This window comes from Saccopteryx leptura, chromosome 4 (assembly GCF_036850995.1).
Source record: "Saccopteryx leptura isolate mSacLep1 chromosome 4, mSacLep1_pri_phased_curated, whole genome shotgun sequence".
NCBI classification, from domain to species: domain Eukaryota; kingdom Metazoa; phylum Chordata; class Mammalia; order Chiroptera; family Emballonuridae; genus Saccopteryx; species Saccopteryx leptura.
In genome coordinates, this window is record NC_089506.1 from 133106072 (window position 1) to 133118735 (window position 12664).

The window sequence follows — 12664 nt, forward strand, 5'->3', positions numbered from 1 at the left end:
AGCGCGCCGCCGCGCAGCGACCCCTACCGTATGCGGGGTGCAGTGCCCGGGCCGCGTGGACCCGCCCCTACGGGTCGGGGGTGCAGGAAAGGCGCTGAGCGGGTAGTCGCGCTAGGATCCTCAGGAGCTGGGCCCGTGCAAAGCTGGCGGCCTTGGGGGCTGCGGCTGCCCCGCCTGATGTTTCACTTCTGGAGCTTTTAGAGGGTGGAAGTGAATGTATGCAGGCAAGAGCAAGAAAAACCGCGGAGGACACAGGCAGCCCGGGTCGCCCATAGTGTTGCTCAGTAATGGGACAAACAGCGCAGTTTCTTCTCCTCTGAGGAGACTGAGCGTTTATCTTTTGTCTTTTTTCCCCTTCCAAAGGTGCTTCTGTGCCTCCTTGTCTACAAAATACAGGGTTCCCCTTTCATGACAAGAAACTGAGTGTGCATGCATGTTTGCTGGAAGGACGAAATAAACACTATTCAAGCTACTATTCAAAACACAGCTGCGAGTCACCCTCTGCTCACCTTCGGCCGGCCCTCCCCTCCCGCGCGCGGTAGAAAACTATTGCTCAGCCCAGCTGGGGTCGCACACACAAAAACCTCTTCCGGCTAAGCTTTTAAGGAAATTAAACCACATGTGGCTGTTTTAAAAGGGGAGTTTTCGTGCAGTCATCTGAAGCTGTTTTTCTCTTTGTGTCTCAGAGTGATAAGTTCTGGAAGAATGTGGGACTCTTCTATACCTGTGTCCTCCGCCGCTTGTCAAAAGTGGAATGTGTGAGTGACCAGATGGATGACAAAATAAAATAATTGAGATAGAACTATGATATTTGGTTGAAGAAAAGGTGACATAGTGACACCATTTTTAAGTATGCAAAAATACAACAAAGTAGCCAGCTATTTTCTGTTTCATATGGGAGATGCTGACCTCAAACTTGCTGAAACTCAGATCCTTGGGCCCCACCCTGAGAGTTCCCCCTGGTCTGGGGACCATGAATTTACCTTTCTAACAAGCTGTTGGGTGATGCTGACACCAAAGATCTGCAGACCATGCTTAGAGTAGTTATTTAAAAAATAAGTAGAAGGGATTTCAGTTGGACTTAGGGAAATATCATTCAGATGGAGAGAGCAAGAGGATTCTCACTCTTGCCCCTTACCACTTCCCTCCCCTGCACCACCACACCCCCAGAGTCTCACTTGGTTGGAATGGGATGAATGGGGTTTTACTTTATTAAAAAGCAGTTGGCTTTAATTTTCAGAGCAAATCAAAGGTGAAAAGGCCACATTTTGAGGCACAGCCCCTACCAGGGGTCCCCAAACTTTTTACACAGGGGGCCAGTTCACTGTCCCTCAGACCGTTGGAGGGCCGCTACATACAGTGCTCCTCTCACTGACCACCAATGAAAGAGGTGCCCCTTCCGGAAGTGCGGCAGGGCTGGATAAATGACCTCAGGGGGCCGCATGTGGCCTCCAGGCCCTTAGTTTGGGGACTCCTGCTAGTCGGTCAGTGTTCAACCAGAGGGGGAGAATTTCCTATTTCAGGAGATGCTGGACTGGCTTGAAAGATATCTAACATTCATTCCATCTGTATGACTCAATTCCATATATTAAGTACTAACAATCACATACCAATTTTCAGTGAGAGTGTATGATTTAGGGCTCAAATCAGTGGGTAGTCTATGTTGTTTAGAGGTAGGGAAAAATCACTGTGAACTAGAATGGTCAAGGAAGGTGAAAGAATTTAAAAGTGCCTGACCTGTGGTGGCGCAGTGGATAAAGCGTTGACCTGGAAATGCTGAGGTCACCGGTTCGAAACCTTGGGCTTGCCTGGTCAAGGCACATATGGGAGTTGATGCTTCCAGCTCCCCCCCTTCTCTCTCTCTGTCTCTCCTCTCTCTCTCTCTCTCTCTCCTTTTCCTCTCTAAAATGAATAAATAAATAAATAAATAAATAGGAAAAAAAAGAATTTGAAAGTGTAGCTTGAGATGGACCTTGAAAAATGGATGAGTTGGATGGACAATGTCCACCCCTGGAAGGATGAGGGACAATGGGGTGGGACATTAGGGTGGAAGAGAGTAGAAGCTTTGAAATTCATACATATCAGATCATGGAGAACACTGAATGTCAGGCTAAGAAGACTGGATATTATCATAGGAGCATTTGAGAGTTCTTAAAGTTTTAGAGCGTGGATACTGCATGATGCAAGGGAATTTAGGGAAAGTGATTCTTGTGGGAGGTTATAAGATGGATTAGCGTAGGGCAACTTGGAGGTGCGGACACCTGGTGAAGGGACTTTGGCAGAGGTAGAATAGAGAAGTAAAGGAGAGCTTCACTGAGGCTGACACCAGTAAGAGTGATGAAGGGGTGTTTCAATACAAATAAGTTGGTACCATCGACAGTTATACAGATATCACAGATTGCAATAAATAAATATCTGTTCGTGGTAGAAAATGAAGATTAAAGCATAAACAGGTGATCTGCAGGAGAGTAGTTCTAAGTTCATATTATAGCTGGTCAACTCTTCTCTGAAGGCTCTGGGAAGATTTCAAGGCTTTGTCATGACTCATGTTTCTATTAAAGAACTTAACACTAGGAATAAATTGTACATAAAAGCAATTGCTCTTGATCCTTTTGCAAGTGCTGAAATTAATCTTTTCGAATTCAGTCTTCATTCACTGGGAAACAGTACTATTCACAGATCATTTCTTCACAGAATCTCAAAAAGAAAACTTGTCTATAGAATTCTGAGTTATTTTCTCTTAAGGTTTGACACTGGAGAGTGATTCAAATAAATATGAGGCAATGTGCCAGCTTGTTTTGCCATCTGACTATACTTGCAAAAATATTAAAAACAAAAACTGAGGCCACCTAGTGAAAATGTATTTTTAATAAAGTAAAAAGTGCTTCTTTAATGTAAAAGATGACATTGGAAAACTACTAAATATGGTAAAACAATTTTTAAAGAAATATTGTTTTAAAAAATTATTGTTTTCTAAGGTCCATCTCTCTCCTTTTGATAAGTTGAAATGAGCACAAAGGTGTTTGAAAAAAATGCACCTTTGTTTTTATAACAATAACAGATTATTTATATCCAGAGATTCAAACAAGATTAAAAGAAAGGCATGCTTGAGTAAAAAATCTTGGCACACAATTTTAAGATTCCATTCACCTTTAAAATGGCTTGGTAATTTTCCAATAATATCATGTTATTGATCATTTTAACATATTTACCAGAATAGTGACCAATGTGCTTTCAAAGCACAGCCAGAAGTGAGGCATAAAGAACCAACAGGAATGAAATGAATCAAGGTTTTCCAAAGTTCTGGGAGCCCTTGGGTTATCAAGATTTTCTCTTTCCCTGTCCTAGAAACAGAGAGACACTGAGCAGGAGTAGGAACTGCATTTTATTGTAAAGGAGATTTCTATATCTAAAAAGGAAATTGTTCCAGTCCAACATCATTTTTTTTTAAAGAGTCAGAACAGAAATACATGCAGCCATCAGTGTTTCAGTTCTCAAAAACAAAAGTGGGAGTAGCAGTGTCCAGGGAGGCAAGAGCTAGAACTGAAGGATTCTTAGCATCATTTGATGGACAGGAAAACAGAGAGGCACAGGGCTGGCATGACTTCCATGGCTGTGAAAGAATAGAGAGAGCCTACACTACCTTCCAGGCCCCCAAGATCTCTGCCCACTGTTTTTTCTATTGTGAATACTTTTGTTTATATATACATATATATTTTTCCAATGAACTCCCTTTTCACTTCACTAAATCCTATAATTTTGGACAACTTTCAAATATTTTGTCAATGTTCAATCAGCAAGCCTTAAGCAATCTTACCTTTTTCTCTTCTTTAAAGTTCTAAACAAATCAAACTTTGGAATAACTATTTAAACTTTCATTTTAGCACACAAATAAGAAAAATCAGGCATGATTCTATTGTTATTTTTTCTGTTTCACAGTTTAAGAAAGTTAGAACTCCAGGGACTCAGAAGATGATCCCCAAAGTGGCCTGGAAATGAGGCGAAAGCAATATTCTAGCAGATTCTACGTGGCCCCATTCACTTTTTACCCCCTTTATCCTGCCTTTTCTCAATTGTATTTATTACCTGACATACCATATACTGATTATTTGTTTATGGTTTGTCACTTCCTTCTAGAATATGAGCTTCTTGACAGCCAAAACTTGGTCTAATTCTACACTACTGTGTGCCCAGGACTTGCTGCAATGCCTGGATATAGTAGCTTTATTACAGTAATGAATTTAATAAATACGAAATATACGGAAACTATACTAGGAATAGTTATTACTTTCAATCCTGTAACAACTCTGTTCAGAAAATATCTTATCCTTATTTAAAAGTGAAGAAGCAGGCCCTGGCTGGTTGGCTCAGTGGTAGAGCATTGGTCCAGCGTGTAGAAGTCCCAAGTTTTATTTCGGTCAGGGCACACAGAAGAAACATCCATCTGCTTCTTGCGCTTCTGTCTCTCTCTTTCTCTCTCTCTTCTCTTCTCTTCTCTTCTCTTCTCTTCTCTTCTCTTCTCTTCTCTTCTCTTCTCTTCTCTTCTCTTCCCCTCCTGCAGCTACAGCTCACTTGATTAAAGCGAGTTGGCTGTAGGCTCTGAAGATGGCTCCATGGCCTCTGCCTCAGGCACTAAAAATAGCTCGAGTTGCAAGGGAGCAAGGGCCCCAGATGGGCAGAGCATTACTCCCTAGTGGGCTCTCTGGGTGGATCCTGGTCAGGGCTCATTTGGGAATGTCTCTGCTTCGCCTCCTCTCACTAAAAATTAAAAAAATAAATAAACAATTTTAAAAAGTTAAGAAACAGACTCAGAGTCTCACAGGTAGTAATTGCAAGTCCTGAGTTTATTCAAAGTTTTTCTGCTGCACAGAAGCCAATCTACTGTCCTTTAGACTGATAAACTGAACTACAAATTTCAACATGTTCACCTTCTATTAAATACATGCTCCCTTTTCCCAGGTGAGTGTTAAAAGACCCCCAAGTTGCCATCATCTATTTGCCAACTCAAAGCTCTAGGGATACATCCAGTTTGTGTCCAGACACTAGCTTTGAGTATAGTTTTACTGGTATTTTTGCAAGGTTTTGTGGGTCTCATATATATTAATGTGAAAAGACCTGAAAGGTGCTCCGTAATGAGCTCTACCACATACCTGTAGAGTTGTTCTGAATCAATGTTTAAAATCATTCATTCTTTCCCATCGACTTTAACTTCAAATGTGCTTTATCTTAATCAGACATTGATATATCTTTGGCAGAAGCTCTTAGTCCTAGCTTAATTTTCTCTGCCTGACTCTTATATTGCCTTTCTGGAACACTCTGTCTTATTTGATGAGAGATGAACAAACCTCTAGCTAACCCAAAAAATCTTGGGATTTTGAAAGAAGCTTTACCATTAGGGAATGAAAATTAAAACACCAATTACATAGACAAAAATGTAAATGTTTAACAAGTGTGGGCAGTCAGGAGCTCTTATACAGAGTCAGGAGGGGAATACTTTGAGCAGTCATCTTGAGGAATAAGTTGGCTATCTCTAGTTATGGTAAAGATGACATTTTCTGAAACCCAGCAGTTCCACATATACTAATATTCACTAGAAGAGCAATTTTTAACTGGAGTGTCATAGCACAACCATGTGCCCCAATATTTTTTAAAACATGAAATACCTAACAATTTAGTCAGGGGCACTGACCTATTTTCCCTTAGATTGTCAAATTAAAAAATAACAATAGCCAACACACCAGTAGCCATCAAATGTGAATGAATCAAAATTATATATATTTTTTGTCAGATTTTTGTTGTGCTGCAGGATTTTAGTAATTAGTTTATATGTGCCATGAGATTTTAAAAAAAGTTGAAAACCACTGCTCTAGAGAAACGCTTACATCAGTGGCAGATTTAATGGCGGGTGCACTGGGTGTGCACCCTGGGCCCTGATTCTGAAGGGCCCCACAAAACCCCTACTTTACACTTTTCTCTAATGTAAAGGGCCCAATATTTTCTTCTCCGCCCGGGGCCTCAACTGACCTTAATTCACCTCTCTGGCTCACGTACAAGAAAACATGTATGAATGCTAATGGTGAATGGCACCAGATGTTAGACCTTAGTCCTTGAGTTTAGGCTAAGAAAGAATTTATATAAGCAAAATTTTATTTAAAAAGTTACAGGGGTAGAAGAAGTGAGCCAGCTGGGCTGTATGGGCTCAGGAGACAAGAAACAGAAGCAAAAGAAGAGCTCTTGGAGCTTAGGAGAGAGAAAGCAAAGGTATGCAAAGAAAGGCATGGGTGTGTGAAAGAGAGAGTGAGAGAGAGTGGGAGAGAGAAAGAAAGCTTGCACTGGGTCCTTCATCTTGAGGGGTTTATCTGGAGGTTTCAGAGGAGGATCTCCATAAAATATTCATAAGCTTTCCATTCAGGTGTGTCCCCTCAGGATCGTGGTCTCTACTGATTGGTTGGCACCAGGGCAGGGGGACATTAGTCATCACAGCTGGTCTTGATGTCAGCCATGGCATTGTTCCTTGCTGCTTTTCTGGGCCTAGAGCTGAAACACAACTGAGACTTAGATGTTATCTCTAGGGTTTAATGCTTAAAGGAATGGTCATGCAAGGGAGTTCTATGAGGCTATTCTCCAGACCCCTTGTTCCTACTCTAAGGGCATCTACCACATGAAAAATGACATTCCAGGGAATAAAGGTTAGGGGAAGGTCCAAAATGAATGACCAATGGTAGGAAAGGTCAGGGAGTCTAAACCACATGACCAGCAATCTGCTAGAGGAGGTAAGATCACCAGGGGGTGAGGTCCCATCTTACAATTATCTGTTGCTAGGAACCCAGGGCTTTCTGCCTTGCTGACCTCCATATCTGGCTTATTCTTCCTACACTGTTCATGGCTAACTGCCTGCAATATCACAAGGACATTCATAGTAGGGAAAAACCGGAAACAAATGTCCTTTAGTAGCAGAATGGAAAAACACATTGTGATATATATATATATAAGTAAGATAGAGAATGGTAAACACAATGAGATGTAATTTATGTGCTATTATTAATATAAAAAATAATATTGGGCCATATATAGCTAGTAAACATGCACAGGAAAAAATATCAGTTTCAGAATAGAAATAACTTCTGAGAAACTAGAAAAGAGAATGGAGCTGAGAAGTAGACAAGGAACATCAAATATGTCTGTAACATTTAATTTCCTCTTAAAAACTGAAGGAAATATGACATTTTGTTGCATCCAGGTGATACATATACAGTATGAGTACCTGATATTTTATCCTATCTAATTTTATGTTTGGAATGCTTTTCAAATATTTTTTTAAAAGAAACATGCATTCTGTTAATATAGTTAAAATAGACAGAGGCAGATTTAACAGCAGTCACACTGGGCACACACCCTGGGCCCTGACTTCTGAAGGGCTCCGCAAAACTCCAACTTGACACTTTTTTCTAATGACACTAAGTTTGGTTTCATGTGTGCAATTTTAACATTAATAGTATATAATATTTTTTATTTATTTAAAAATATAATTAACATAATTTTTATTTTCTCTGTCTCTCTCCTTTTTTAAGGGCCTCAATATTTTCTTCTGCACCCAGGGCCTCAACCGACCTTAATCCGCCTCTGAAAATAGAAGTAATGTCTTAAGTTGTTGGTTCCCAGTTTTTAAAGTTCAGATTCATTTATTCTTGATTAAGGCAAATCTATATAATTGCAAAACAAAGTCTCATTGAAGGACACATGTTGATGGTATCAATTTGGATATGCAAACATACATATCCTTCTAGGAAGGTGCTTATTATCTGAGAAAGGGATTGTGGCTTCAACCCCAAAACTCAGCTTCTCCCTAAGGGGTTACTAGGACCCACCTCTTGATAGCTGGCTTCCCATTTGGGGATTTGCTAGTGACTCCTGACCCACCTAGCTCTTCACTTAAGAAATGGGCAGAGGGCTGACCATAGAACTGTTCTATTCTCTAGGCAGAAACTGCTTAAACATTTTGGTGGGACCTACTTTATTTTAAAGCCTCTCCTTTTTCTTTTTATAGTTAACCAGCTGTTAAAGTTCAATTTTTCAGCTAGTCAAGAGTTAACTTCACCATGGGTCTATTTAGTTCGAGTGTAAAAGCTAATAGTGAGACAAGGAGCATGACAAGGAAGGCAGATATCGCCAATGCCTGCCTTTTGTCACACTGTAAACACAACTGTCACTTCCAACACAACAGGTAACAAAGTCAGACTCATCCAACTCCACATCACCCCCAGCCTACCAATGGTTCTTTCCTCTGATTGCCATAGCTTGTTAATGCACACATTTCAATATTTTAGATTCAAAACCTCAATCTTTTTGGATTCCTAGGCTCATTCCTTACCACACAGTCACTAAGATGCGGTGGTTCTTTAAATACCTCTCTTGTTTGACAATGTCTCTTTCTTCTTTGTTCTTGTTAACCTGAAAGTAAAAGGCCCAAACTGAGAAGCAACAAGAGTTTGAGATTTTTAAAAAATAGCAATTTGGGAAGCACCAGAGGTGGATTTAACAGCAGTCACACTGGGCGTGCACCCTGGACCCCGACTTCTGAAGGGCCCTGCAAAACCCTAACTTTACACTTTTTTTCTAATGACACCAAGTTTGGTTTCATATATGCAATTTTAACATTCATAGTACATAATATTTTTTATTTATTTAAAAATATGGTTAACATGTACTTTTATTTTCTCTGTCTCTCTCTTTTTTTAAGGGGCCCAATATTTTCTTCTGCTCCCAGGGCCTCGACTGACCTTAATCTGCCTCTGGGAAGCACTGATTTAGGTATAGAGCCTAGCAGTGTTCTGACTAGGAGATGAAGGCAAGAAGTATTCATGAGAGAGAGAAAGGGAACAAGTACATGAACAGAAAGAATTTCTATGGGTGTTAGGCTAAGGAAGGAATTTCTATAGGTGCAAATAAGCTAACATAGTGATGCTAATTCCAAAGAATGTCTTTAATTTTCAGTAGGTAGTCATAATGTCTGCTTTTCTCATAGCTTTACAAACAATGCTGCTTTAGACCCAGTCTAAGAGTAATTTTGCCCAATTTTAACATTCCAAAAGTTTGAGGAGAAAGATGTACAAGACAGTTCCTCTGGGATGGCAGCTCTTACTCCATTTTGATGTGGCTTTGCTTATATTTATTATTTTTTACACTCTCATCATCACCACTACTACTTTGTTTGTTACAAATAAATTTTTATTAATGTTAATGGGGTGACATCAATAAATCAGGGTACATATAGTCAAAGAATACATGTCCAGGTTATCTGGTTATTCAATTATATTGCATACCCATCACCCAAAGTCAGATTGTCCTCTGTCACCCTCTATCTAGTTTTCTTTGTGCCCCTCCCCCACCCCTCCCCCTCTCCCTCCTTCCCTCCCACGTCCTCCCTGCCCCCCACCCCCAGTAACCACCACACTCTTGTCCATGTCTCTTAGTCTCGTTTTTATGTCCCACCAATGTATAGAATCATGTAGTTCTTGTTTTTTTCTGATTTACTTATTTCACTCTGTATAATGTTATCAAGATCCCACCACTTTGTTATAAACTACTTTGGTTCAAGCTCTTATCTGGGCTATTCCAATGGTCATTTCTGCATTGTTTTATTGTTTGTTTCCTCTTTGCAATTTAACTTGAGTACGTCTTCCTCTGAATATCTGTATCAAGTACACTTATTGGTACTCTCCTTTGAGACATTAGCAAGTGCTAATTTAGTTGCTATTTATGTTGTCCTCTTACTTTAAAGAAAGTTAGCACTTGGAGTACTTAGATTTCACCTTTACTTCCCAAATAGTATACAAAAGAAGTAATCCCAGGGGGTTCAAGACAGAAGTGTAGGAAGTTACAGCTGCTGAAAGCCTGCTGATTTTCCATGTGTAGAATTCCAGGCTAGGCTTTACCTTCTAGAGACCTTGAGTCTAAAAATTAAGAGCTTTACAATCAATGAACAACTAAGGTGCTGCAACTACGAGTTGACACTTCTCATCTCTCCTTTCCTGTCTGCCTTTCCCTGTCTGTCCCACCGCCCTTCTTGCTAAAATTAATTAATTAATTAAAAATTTGAGAGCTTTTATGCAATTGGAATTTGACTTTTGCCCAGAGTAGGTAGGTGCTCAATAAAGATTTGACAGTCAAAGTAGAAATCTATTTGGTTCTGGGCAAGTAATGACATTAACAAATAGTGTCTGCCTACTACATATAAAGATTATCATTTGCTCTCTACAATTTTTAAACCAGCTCAATAAAACAATATAGTTTGTGAAGGCTTCTGTCTCAGTCAGCTCTGGCTGCTATAACAAAACACCATAGCCCAGACCAAGTAGCTTAAATATAAACAACAGGCATTTGTTTCTCACAGTTCTGGAGGTGGGTAGTCCAAGATCATGGTTTCAGGACACTGGGTTTCTGATGAGGGTCCTCCTCTTCCTGGTTTGTAAATGGCCATCTTCTTAGGTGCTCATGGTCCTTCTTTGATGCTTGTATACATGCAAAGAGGGAGACAGAGATCTCCTATGTCATTGTTTTTTATTTTTTGACAAAGAAAGAGTCAGAGAGAGGGACAGATAGGGACAAACAGGAAGGGAGAGAGATGAGAAGCATCAATTCTTCATTGCAGTTCCTTAGTTGTTCATTTATGCCTTGACCAGGGTGCTACAGCAGAATGAGTAACCCCTTGCTCAAGCCAGTGACCTTGGGCTTAGCCAGTGACCTTGGGCTTCAAGCCAGCGAGCATGGGGTCATGTCTATGATCCCATGCTCAAGCCATGACCCCTTGCCCAAGCTGGTGAACCCGTGCTCAAACCAGATGAGCCTGCACTCAAGCTGGTGACCTTGGGATTTCTCACCTGGGTCCTTGGCATCCCAGTCCGATGCTCTGTCCACTGTGCCACCACCTGATCAGGCTTTTGTGTCTTTGTTTTTATAAAAAACATTAATCCTATCATGAAAACCCCACCCTCAAGATCTAATTTAATCCCAATTTACTCCCAAAGGTCTCACCTCCAAACAACATCACACTGGGGATTTGGACTTCAACATATAAGGGGGCATAAAGTGGCAGGGACACATTCAATCTGTACAAGCTTCTTTTTATTTTTCTAAAATTTCGGTATTCCGGCCCTGGCTGGTTGGCTCAGTGGTAGAGCGTCGACCGGGCGTGCGGAAGTCCCGGGTTCGATTCCCGGCCAGGGCACACAGGAGAAGCGCCCATCTGCTTCTCCACCCCTCCCCCTCTCCTTCCTCTCTGTCTCTCTCTTCCCCTCCCGCAGCTGAGGCTCCATTGGAGCAAAAGATGGCCGGGCACTGGGGATGGCTCCTTGGCCTCTGTCCCAGGCGCTGGAGTGGCTCTGGTTGCAACAGAGTGACGCCCGGGATGGGCAGAGCATCGCCCCCTGGTGGGCAGAGCACCCCCCCCCCCCCCGTGGGGCGTGCCGGGTGGATCCTGGTGGGGCGCATGCGGGAGTCTGTCTGACTGCCTCCCCGTTTCCAGCTTCAGAAAAATACAAAAATACAAACAAAAAAAAATTTTGGTATTCCAAGCATGTTAGAGTATCAGAGTTATTCTTTTACCAGATCACATATTCTATATTTTTCTGAGAATTTACTATGAACAAAGACCATGTATGCAAAATAAGAATGATATTGTTGAAGTATAAGGCAGGAACTTCCCACTTATCAGCCACAAGTTTTTTTTGTTTGTTTGTTTTTTGTATTTTTCTGAAGTTGGAAATGGGGAGGCAGTCAGACAGACTCCCGCATGCGCCCGACCGGGATCCACCTGGGCAAACTTGGCTCCAATGGAGCCTTGGCTGCAGGAGGGGAAGAGAGAGACAGAGAGGAAGGAGAGGGGGAGGAGTGGAGAAGCAGATGGGCGCTTCTCCTGTGTGCCCTGGCCGGGAATCGAACCCGGGACTCCTGCACGTGAGGCCGACACTCTACCACTGAGCCAACTGGCCAGGTCAGCCACAAGTTTAAGTTGGGGAAGGAAAGTATGACAGTCACCAGGAAAACACTGCTCAATGTTCTGTCATTTTACATCCTTAATGTTTATTGTTGGAGTTTACAAAACCTTCAGTCTTTCTTCCCATTCCAAGTGCTGTATATTGTCTAGTAGTGTTTAAATTATTTTTAAATGAATTTAAATTGTTTTTACTTTGAGAGTGAATTCTACAATCTCTTGAAATAATTGAAGACATTCCAGGAGGTAAAATTAAACAAAATAAGACAGAATTAGGAATTTATCTTTTGTAAACTATAATGTTAACTTTAATTGTCCTTTAAAAGGTGGCAAATTAAGCTCCACTGAATGTCTGAAGTTTATATCTTCTCAGAAAATATGTTAATTCATAAAAACTTGAGCCTTAAAATAATGCTTCTTTCAAATTGTGGTGCTTTTTTCTTTTTTTCCTCTTTGAGAGTGAAAGGGAGAGAGAAAACAAAGCATCAGCGGTTTGTTCCACTTAGGTGTGCCATTGATTGCTTCTCAGATGTGCCCTGATCAGGGCTTAGGCCAGCAACGTCAAGGATCTTCTAGATCAATGACCCCAGGTTTGAGCCTATGAACTCAGTGCTCCAGGATGACACTCTATGCACTGCACCACCAGCCAGGGCATGGATCTGCTGCTTTTTT

General features: G+C 41.2%; 1 non-coding gene across 1 annotated transcript; it reads right to left on the reverse strand.

Moving 5' to 3' along the window:
• Positions 1 to 11919: 11919 nt before the first annotated feature.
• TRNAV-CAC (transfer RNA valine (anticodon CAC)) lies at positions 11920 to 11995 on the reverse strand. The gene has a single exon. It is a non-coding gene; the product is annotated as a tRNA-Val (tRNA).
• Positions 11996 to 12664: the final 669 nt, after the last annotated feature.